This window comes from Suncus etruscus, chromosome 17, assembly GCF_024139225.1.
Source record: "Suncus etruscus isolate mSunEtr1 chromosome 17, mSunEtr1.pri.cur, whole genome shotgun sequence".
In the NCBI taxonomy this organism is placed as follows: domain Eukaryota; kingdom Metazoa; phylum Chordata; class Mammalia; order Eulipotyphla; family Soricidae; genus Suncus; species Suncus etruscus.
This window is the reverse complement of record NC_064864.1, coordinates 52,970,553-52,980,856: the sequence shown is the minus strand read 5'-3', so window position 1 is coordinate 52,980,856 and position 10,304 is coordinate 52,970,553.

The following is a 10,304-nucleotide window of genomic DNA, read 5'->3' as shown; positions in this document are numbered from 1 at the left end:
CAACAAGACTGAAATCTCAGGCTGAAATTTGAAACAGTAACTGTAGAATATATGTTTTTGATCTATTATAAAGGTCAAGTATATTCCACTTTTTTATGCCATTCTTATCACTATGTGACCATTTCCTCCCTTGAACATTGCTTCCATAGTTATCTGGGAATAGTGGTTTCTTGAGTATTCTGTTCCCATTCCCATGACTTTGGGAAAACCTTTTGATGGTCCCAGGAGAGCATTTGGATGTGAGTCTGGGCCTCCCCATCCAGGTCCTGAATCTGACTATGGAGACTGCCTGCTCCCTTACTTGCCTTATACTGGCACTGGGCTAGATTGGACGTATGGGGCACAAGCTGCTTCTGTGTGAAATTCGAGAATCCAAATACTTCCAGGAACTCCATCCTCATTTACTCAGCTGGGCTCTGTCAAATATGGCAGTAACCAAATCAGAGCTTAGTATGAGCCACACATGGCCATAGCCCTGCCAATGAGGTTCACAAGTTAAGATACCAGGAGCATCTGAGAGCTACTAATCCAGATAGCATAGCATATGTCTCAGGATTGCCACATGGGAATGGGATCTTCACCCACTGCCCCCCACATCACCACTTTTCATTTCTTCCTCCTGGGATTCAATCAACACATATACACCTGGCTATCTGTTATCTACTTCCTTCATTGGTCAAACCCTTCAACAAATTTCTTCTTCATCTCAGCAACTCTTCTCTTACTCCCTGTATCTCATATAATTTCTCTTACCAAACACTCACACATACAATATATATGAAAGTCCTTAAGTGGCATCCCAAATATAAACTGGCAAGTACTAGTCTGCCCTGAGTTCCCACATGTACTTTTGGACATTTTTTGCTAGTTGGCCCATGATGGTGGCCTTTTTTTTTTTTTTTTAAGATTATTTTTTTTTCTCTTTATTTGGATATCTTGATTACATAAATGATTGTGATAAGGTTTCAGTCCTATAAAGATCACCCCTCTTCACCAGTGCAACATTCCCGCCACCAAAGTCCCAAATCTCCCTCCATCCCACCCCACCCCCACCTGTACTCCAGACAGGCTTTCCAGTTCCCTCATTCATTCACTTGATTATGGTAGTTCTCAGTGTAGTTATTTCTATAACTGTGCTCATCACTCTTGTGGTGAGCTTCATGGAGTGAGCTGGTGTTCCAGCTCTCCTCTAATTGTCTCTGAGGATTGTTACAAAAATGACTTTTATTTTTCTTAAGACCCATAGATGAGTGAGACTATTCTGCGTCTCTCTCTCTCCCTCTGACTTATTTCACTGAGCATGATAGATTCCATGTACATCCATGTATAGGAAAATTTCATGACTTCATCTCTCCTGACGGCTGCATAATATTCCATTGTGTATATGTACCACAATTTCTTTAGCCATTCGTCTGTTGAAGGGCATCTTGGTTGTTTCCAGAGCCTGGCTATTGTGAATAGTGCTGCAATAAATATAGGTGTGAGGAAGGGGTTTTTGTATTGTATTCTTGTGCTCCTAGGGTATATCCCTAGGAGTGGAATAGCTGGGTCGAATGGGAGCTCAATTTCCAGTTTTTGAAGAAACCTCCATATCGCTTTCCATAGAGGCTGTACTAGACGGCATTCCCACCAGCAGTGGATAAGAGTTCCTTTCTCTCCACATCCCCGCCAGCACTGATTGTTCTCATTCTTTGTGATGTGCGCCAATCTCTGTGGTGTGAGGTGGTATCTCATCGTTGTTTTGATTTGCATCTCTCTGATGATTAGTGACGAGGAGCATTTTTTCATGTGTCTTTTGGCCATTTGTATTTCTTTTTTATCAAAGTGTCTGTTCATTTCTTTTCCCCATTTTTTGATGGGATTAGATGTTTTTTTTTTGTAAAGTTCTGTCAGTGCCCTGTATATTTTGGATATTAGCCCCTTATCTGAAGGATGTTGGGTGAATAGTTTCTCCCACTCAGTGGGTGACTCTTGTATCCTGGGCACTATTTCTTTTGAGGTGCAGAAGCTTTTCAGTTTAATGTATTCCCATCTGTTAATCTCTGCTTCCACTTGTTTGGAAAGTGCAGTTTCCTCCTTGAAGATACCTTTAGTCTCAATGTCATGGAGTGTTTTACCGACATGTTGTTCTATATACCTTATGGTATCTGGTCTGATATCAAGGTCTTTAATCCATTTGGATTTTACCTTCGTACATGATGTTAACTGGGGGTCTATGTTCGCTTTTTTGCAAGTCGCTAACCAGTTCTGCCAGCACCACTTGTTGAAGAGATTTTCTCTGCTCCACTTAGGATTTCTTGCTCCTTTGTCAAAAATTAGGTAATTGTATGCCTGGGGAATGTTCTCTGAGAACTCAAGCCTATTCCACTGATCTGAGGGTCTGTCTTTATTCCAATACCATGCTGTTTTAATAACTATTGCTTTGTAGTACAGTTTAAAGTTGGGGAAAGTAATGCCTCCCATTTTCCTTTTCCCTAGGAGTGCTTTAGCTATTCGAGGATGTTTATTGTTCCAGATGAACTTCATAAGTGTTTGATCCACTTCTTTGAAGAATGTCATGGGTATTTTTAAGGGGATCGCATTAAATCTGTATAATGCTTTGGGGAGTATTGCCATTTTAATGATGTTAATCCTGCCAAGCCATGAGCAGGGTAAGTGTTTCCATTTCCGTGTGTCCTCTCTTATTTCTTGGAGCAGGGCTTTATAGTTTTCTTTGTATAGGTCCTTCACGTCTTTGGTCAAGTTGACTCCAAGATATTTGAGTTTGTGTGGCACTATTGTGAATGGGATTGCTTTCCTGACTTCCATCTCCTCCCTATTATTATTGGTGTATAAAAAGGCCATTGATTTCTGTAGGTTGATTTTGTAGCCTGCCACCTTGCTATATGAATCTATTATTTCTAGAAGCTTTTTGGTGGAGTCTTTAGGGTTTTCTAAGTAGAGTATCATATCATCTGCAAACAATGAGAGTTTGACTTCTTCCTTTCCTATCTGAATTCCCTTGATATCTTTTTCTTGCCTGATCGCTATAGCAAGAACTTCCAGTACTATATTGAAGAGGAGTGGTGAGAGAGGACAGCCTTGTCTTGTACCCGAATTTAGAGGAAAGGCTTTTAGTTTTTCTCCATTGAGGATAATATTTGCCATTGGCTTGTGGTAGATGGCTTCAACTAGATTGAGAAAGGTTCCTTCCATTCCCATCTTGCTGAGAGTTTTGATCAAGAATGGGTGTTGGACCTTATCAAATGCTTTCTCTGCATCTATTGATATGATCATGTGATTTTTATTTTTCTTGTTGTTGATGTTGTGTATGATGTTAATAGATTTACGGATGTTAAACCATCCTTGCATTCCTGGGATGAAGCCTACTTGGTCATAGTGTATGATCTTCTTGATGATGCATTGGATCCTATTTGCCAGGATTTTGTTGAAGATCTTTGCATCAGCATTCATCAGGGATATTGGTCTGTAATTTTCTTTTTTGGCAGCATCTCTGTCTGGTTTTGGTATCAAGGTAATGTTGGCTTCATAAAAGCTGTTTGGGAGAGTTCCCTTTTTTTCAATTTCATGGAAGAGTCTGGCTAGGATTGGTAGTAGCTCCTCTTGAAAGATTTGAAAAAATTCATTAGGAAAACCATCTGGGCCTGGGCTTTTCTTTTTTGGTAGATGTTTGATTACAGTTTCAATTTCCTCAGTAGTGATGGGGGTGTTTAGATATGCTACATCCTCCTTACTTAAATGTGGAAGGTTATAAGTGTCCAAGAATTTTTCCATTTCTTCTAGGTTCTCATGTTTTGTAGCATAAAGTTTCTCAAAGTAGCCTCTGATTATCCTTTGGATCTCTGCAATTTCTGTTGTGATCTCCCCCTTTTCATTTCTGATACGGGTTATCAGATTTCTCTCTCTCTCTTTCTTTGTGAGTTTTGCCAATGGTCTATCAATCTTGTTTATTTTTTCAAAGAACCAGCTTCTGCTTTCATTGATCTTTCGGATTGCTTTTTGGTTTTCCACTTCATTGAGTTCCGCTTTCAGCTTTATTATTTCCTTCTGTCTCCCTATTTTTGGTTCATTCTGTTGGTCATTTTCTAATTGTTTAAGCTGCGCCATTAAGTTATTCAGGTATGCTCCTTCTTCCTTCCTGATGTGTGCTTGTAGAGCTATAAATTTTCCTCTCAGGACTGCTTTTGCTGTGTCCCATAGATTCTGGCAGTTTGTGTCTTCATTATCATTTGTTTCCAGGAAAGTTTTGATTTCCTTTTTGATTTCATCTCGGACCCACTGGTTGTTCAGTAGCAGGGTGTTTAATTTCCAATTGTTAAAGTTTTTCTTCTGTGTGGCTTTGTAGTTCACATCTAATTTCAGAGCCTTGTGGTCAGCAAAGGTAGCCTGCAAGATTTCTATCCTCTTGATTTTATGGAGGTATGTTTTATGTGTCAGCATGTAGTCTATTCTGGAGAATGACCCATGTACATTGGAAAAGAATGTGTATCCAGGTTTTTTGGGATGGAGTGTCCTGTATATATCTACTAGTCCTCTTTCTTCCATAACACTTTTCAGGGCTAGTATGTTTTTGTTGGGTTTCAGTCTGGTTGACCTATCAAGTGTTGATAGGGCTGTGTTGAAGTCTCCCACAATGATTGTGTTATTATTGATTTCTTCTTTCAGATTTGTCAGTAATTGTATTAGGTAATTTGCTGGTCTCTCATTGGGTGCATATATGTTTAATAGTCTGATTTCTTCCTGTTGCACATATCCCTTGATTAGTACATAGTGTCCATCTTTGTCCCTTACCACTTTTCTGAGTATAAAGTTGGTGTCATCTGATATTAATATGGCCACCCCAGCTTTTTTCAGGGTGTTGTTTGCTTGGATAATTTTCTTCCAACCTTTGATTTTGAGTCTATGTTTGTTCTGACTATTCAGATGTGTTTCTTGTAGGCAGCGGAAGGTTGGATTTATCTTTTTGACCCATTTTGCCACTCTGTGTCTTTTAATTGGTGAATTTAGTCCATTGACATTGAGGGAGATGATTGTCATAGGATTTAATGTCATCTTTGTAGATAAGTTTGCTGTGTTTGTTGGTCTCTCTTGTCTTAGAGTAGACCTGTCAGTTTTTCCTTTAAGGCTGGTTTATCTTCTGTGAAGTTTCTGAGCTGTTGTTTATCCGTGAAGCTGTGTATTCTTCCTCCAAACCTGAATGTGAGTCGGGCTGGGTGCAGTATTCTTGGGGAGGCATTCATTTCATTCAATCTTGTCACAATATCCAACCACTGTCTTCTGGCCTTGAGAGTTTCTTGTGACATGTCTGCTGTAAGTCTTAGGGATGCTCCTTTGAATGTAATTTCCCTTTTTGATCTTGCTGTTTTCAGTATTCTATCCCTATCTATGGGATTTGTCATTGTAACGAGGATGTGTCTTGGTGTGTTTTTCTTTGGGTCTCTTTTAGCTGGTATTCTTCGGGCATGCAGTATTTGATTGCATGTAGGCTTTAACTCTGGGAGTATCTCTTTGATGATGTCTTTGACAGTTGATTCTTCTTGGAGATCTCCTTCCTGGGTTTCTGGGACTCCAATGATTCTTATGTTGTTTCTGTTGAGTTTATCAAAGACTTCTATTTTCATCTCTTCGTATGCCTTGAGTACATTTTCCATTGCCTGTTCGTTTGTCTTAATGTTCTTTTCCAATTTCTTCTGTTGTGTTGAGCTTTTCTGCATCTCATCTTCCAGTACTCCGATTCTCTCCTCAGCTGCTGATACCCTGTTGGCGAGGCTATCCATTGTGGTTTTCAGTTGAGCAACCGTATTTTTCAGATCTGTTATTTCAGTTTGGAGTTTTCTGATTTCTGTTTTTGTGTTCTCTTCAGATCGATCTATGCTCTTTTTGAGGTCTACAAACATATTCCATATTTCTACTCTAAACTCCTTATCTGAAAGGTTAATCAGGTGGTTGTAATTTATTAGATCAACCGAGCTTTCGTCTTCATTCTCTATGGATGGTGTTTGCCTGCGAGTTTTCCCCATTGTCACGCTTGTAGTGTGGTTTTTCCTGCGTGTTGTGGTGGGGTTCATTGATTAGGAAGAGTTCGCAGCTGCAAAGGGAAGCGAAGCGGCTGAGCGCTTCTGTTGCCTCTAGTTGCAAGTCCTCAGAGTGAACAAAGGCAGGGCAAGGTAGAGCGATCCCGCAGCCCCAGAATGCAGCTGCTCACCAGCTTCAAAATGCAGTTTTTTAGGGGTGCACTCCCTAGGCCCCTGAGGAAACCTTCGGAAGTTCAGAAGCACAGTTTCAGGCAGACAGAGATAGGAGTTTTCCCCGAAGTCCTCAGAGTAAACAAAGGCAGGGCAGGGCAAAGTGATTCCGCGGCCCCACAATGCAGGCACTCACCAGCTTCAGAATGCAGTGTTTTTGGGGGTGCGCTCCCTAGGCCCCTGAGGAAACCTTCGGAAGTTCAGAAGCACAGTTTCAGGCAGACAGAGATAGGAGTTTTCCCCGAAGTCCTCAGAGTGAACAAAGGCAGGGCAGGGCAAAGCGATTCCGCGGCCCCACAATGCAGGCACTCACCAGCTTCAAAATGCAGTGTTTTTGGGGGTGCGCTCCCTAGGCCCCTGAGGAAACCTTCGGAAGTTCAGAAGCACAGTTTCAGGCAGACAGAGATAGGAGTTTTCCCCGAAGTCCTCAGAGTGAACAAAGGCAGGGCAGGGCAAAGCGATTCCGCGGCCCCACAATGCAGGCACTCACCAGCTTCAAAATGCAGTGTTTTTGGGGGTGCGCTCCCTAGGCCCCTGAGGAAACCTTCGGAAGTTCAGAAGCACAGTTTCAGGCAGACAGAGATAGGAGTTTTCCCCGAAGTCCTCAGAGTGAACAAAGGCAGGGCAGGGCAAAGCGATTCCGCGGCCCCAGAATCGATGGTGGCCTTGTTGTCTGGTCCATGGTCTTCATTGAAGGCGAGGTCTTGCAATGTGGGCTCTCTGTCATGGGAAACAAGGGAAACATGAAGAAAACATCTTCTGTGCTCGAGGCTCTTGTGTCCAGTGGGTAGAGAGAATGTTTGTCAGTTGAGCCACTCAGTAAGCCAATGATGTCAAGATTCTATGACCTCACCTGCTATTTTTCAGTTAGACCAATCAAAAGAGCCTTCAAGCATCTTGACTTTTTCTTCCATGTTAACTACTTAACTGTTGCCCCAGAACTAAGAGGAATTCACAAAATCAGGGACCTATCACTAGGTCTCTGATTTGAATAGTATCTTGTCTTTCTGGTCAGCCAGTACCCCTTTCACATTGTGCCACTTAAATCTTTCTTAATTTCCCAAACTTCACAGTGAGAAATCATTTTTAAATCTACTTACTAGGAACTAGGGAATTATGGCAGAGGCTAAAACTTTGTGTTGAAAGACAAATTTGATTTCTCCAAGTCTTAGCAACCGGCACACTCTAAGTTGATAGATCTCACTCCAGGATGTGATATTGATGGGAAATACCCTCCAGTCCATTTGCTTACTCCAGTGTCTGCAATTGGAGTGAAGTTTGCCATGGCTACTGAGAAGCCAATAGCAGGGAAAGCCTATATTCCTCAGGAACTTTAGACTCTCAATAGTGGCCTACCCAAGCCCAACATTCGACACATAGTTCTGTCAACTCTTCAGTGCACGGCATTTTTTTTAAAAAAATCATACTGAATGAGTATTATGCTATTTGATTCTAGACAGAGAAGTTAACATTAAAATATTATTTTACTTTAAGTGTTATGAATCCATAAGTTAGTGATGTGGAGAATATATATAATATGTTCCCAGAGAAATACATCCCATTGGATTGGGAGAAAAGGTTTACACATCATATATCACAACAAGACTGAAATCCAAGTTATACAAGGCACTCCAAAGCTCAACAACATGACAGCAACAACAAAACAAGGAACAACTCAGTCAAAAAATTGGAGAAGATATAGTAATTTAATCCTCAAAGAAGACAAAATGAAGGCCAACAGATATTTGAAAAAATTCTTGATACCAAATATTGTGGAAATGGAAGTCAAAATATATAATGTGACAGCATCTCATACACCAGTGAACATGGTATAGAAAAATGTCTAGATACAATATGTGCTTATAAGGCTGTGCCAAAAAATGAAATTTTTACTCTATTTCTTCAGATGATGGAATCAAAGGTATATTGGCAACAAAATATGGAAGGGATCTAATATTTGGATCAACCATGAACTTGAAAAAGAGCTTACTAATCACAATGACCAAGTATGTCCCTCGCCAGCATAACTACTAAACTTGTAATTTTATTTGTTATGACATAATGGGGCTTGCTTATTAAGAAAGCTGTTCTTTTCCAACATTGTCAAAAAGCAGAATAGAAATCAAAGAATGTGTGTAATTTTAGGTGTCAATATGGGTTGGTTATGAAGCACAATTGTTTGGTCAAATATGAGTTCAGCTATTACCATAAAGATAATATATATTATTTCTATTCACTTCTAGTGGACTTTAAGTAATGGAGTTTGTCTCTAATAAAATAAAAGGACTTTACTGAATATATTTACAGATATATGTATATGATCTATGGATAAAAATGGAGATTCCCTAAAAGAAAATTTAGGCTCAAATTGTAACAGAAAGATGCAACAAACTAGAAGTTATAATTCCTTCAAATAAAGATGTGGTAGTAAGATTTTAATAAAACTTTTAATTGAGGTAAACAATTATTTTCTCTTATGGCTTTTTTATTTTAATTACTTTATTTAAACACTGTAGTTTCAGGGTTGTTATAAAACAATTGTGTCTTCCTAAATACCACAGTTAACAAAGTTGTAAGTTATGCTTGATTTAGTTTCAGTCATACAATGTCCAACATCCTTCATCATTGCAAGTTTACCACCACCAATGTCTGCAGGTTTCTTCATTCCTCTTCCCTGCCCACTCCAGCCCCTGACTCTGGGGCTGACATTTTACTTCTCTCTCTCTCTTTCTCTCTGTCTCTTTTTCTCTCCCCCCTCTCTCTTTCTCTCTCCCTCTTTCTCCTCCCCCCTCTGTTTTTTTCTTTTAGACACTGGTTTGCAGTATTGGTACTGAATTAGATTCATGCATATCACTTCATCTCCTTTAATTGGAAAAATTTATTTTATTTTGTATGATATCTTTATTTAAGCACTGTGAGTACAAATGTGTTTGTAGTTGGGTTTCAGTTAAATAAAAGAACACAACCCTTCACCAGTTCAACCTTTCCAGCACTGCCTCCCATCCCCTCCTTCTCAACCCATTGTCTGTCTTTGAGAAAGGCCTTGTAGTTCTCGCACTCACTACCATTATCATGATAGTTATTAGTATAGATAGTTCTCTAACTGCACTCACTACTCTTCGAAGTAACCTTCATAGCTTTGGTCAGTCCTTCCAGCCCTCATTTCTATGGTCTCTGGGTACCATGACAGTAATGTCTTTTATTTTTCTTAAATAGCACAGATGAGTGAAACTTCTCTCTCTCTCTCTCTCTCTCTCTCTCTCTCTCTCTCTCTCTCTCTCTCTCTCTCTCCTGACGTATTTCACTCAGCATAATAGTTCCCATGTCTATCTATGTATATGAAAATATCATGACTTCATTTTCTTCTGACAGCTGCATAGAAATCCATTGTGTTTATGTACCACAGTTTCTTTAGACACTCATCTGTTGTCAGGCATTAGGGTTGTTTCCAGGTTCTGGCTACTGTAAATGGTGCTACCCTCAATAGAGTTGTACAGAAGACAATTTTATATTGTGTTTTTGTTTTCCTATGCTATAGCCCTGGGACCTCAGTTTTCAGTTTCTAGAGGAATTTCCACATTGTATTCTTTTTTGTTTGTTTGTTTGTTTGTTTTTTTGGGCCACACCCATTTGATGCTCAGGAGTTATTCCTGCCTAAGTGCTCAGATATTGCCCAGGCTTGGGGGGACCATATGGGACGCCGGGGGATCGAACCATGGTCACAATCTTTCCTTGGCTAACGCTTGCAAGGCAGACACCTTACCTCTAGCGCCACCTCGCCGGCCTCTCCACATTGTATTCTATAAAGGTTGGACTCGACATCATGCCCACCCACCAGCAGTGACTGAGGGTTTCTTTCTCCCCACATCCACACCAGCACTGATTGTTCTTGTCTTTTGTGATCGTCCATTTCTGTGGTATGAGATGGTATGAATTAACTAAACTCTTTGAAGGTTCAATTCAATCTAAAACTCCATACATGATCATTAGAAAAATAAAAATTTTGATTACACTGTGATATAAATAAAAAAGTGTCCCCTAAAACTTGAAATATTTAGG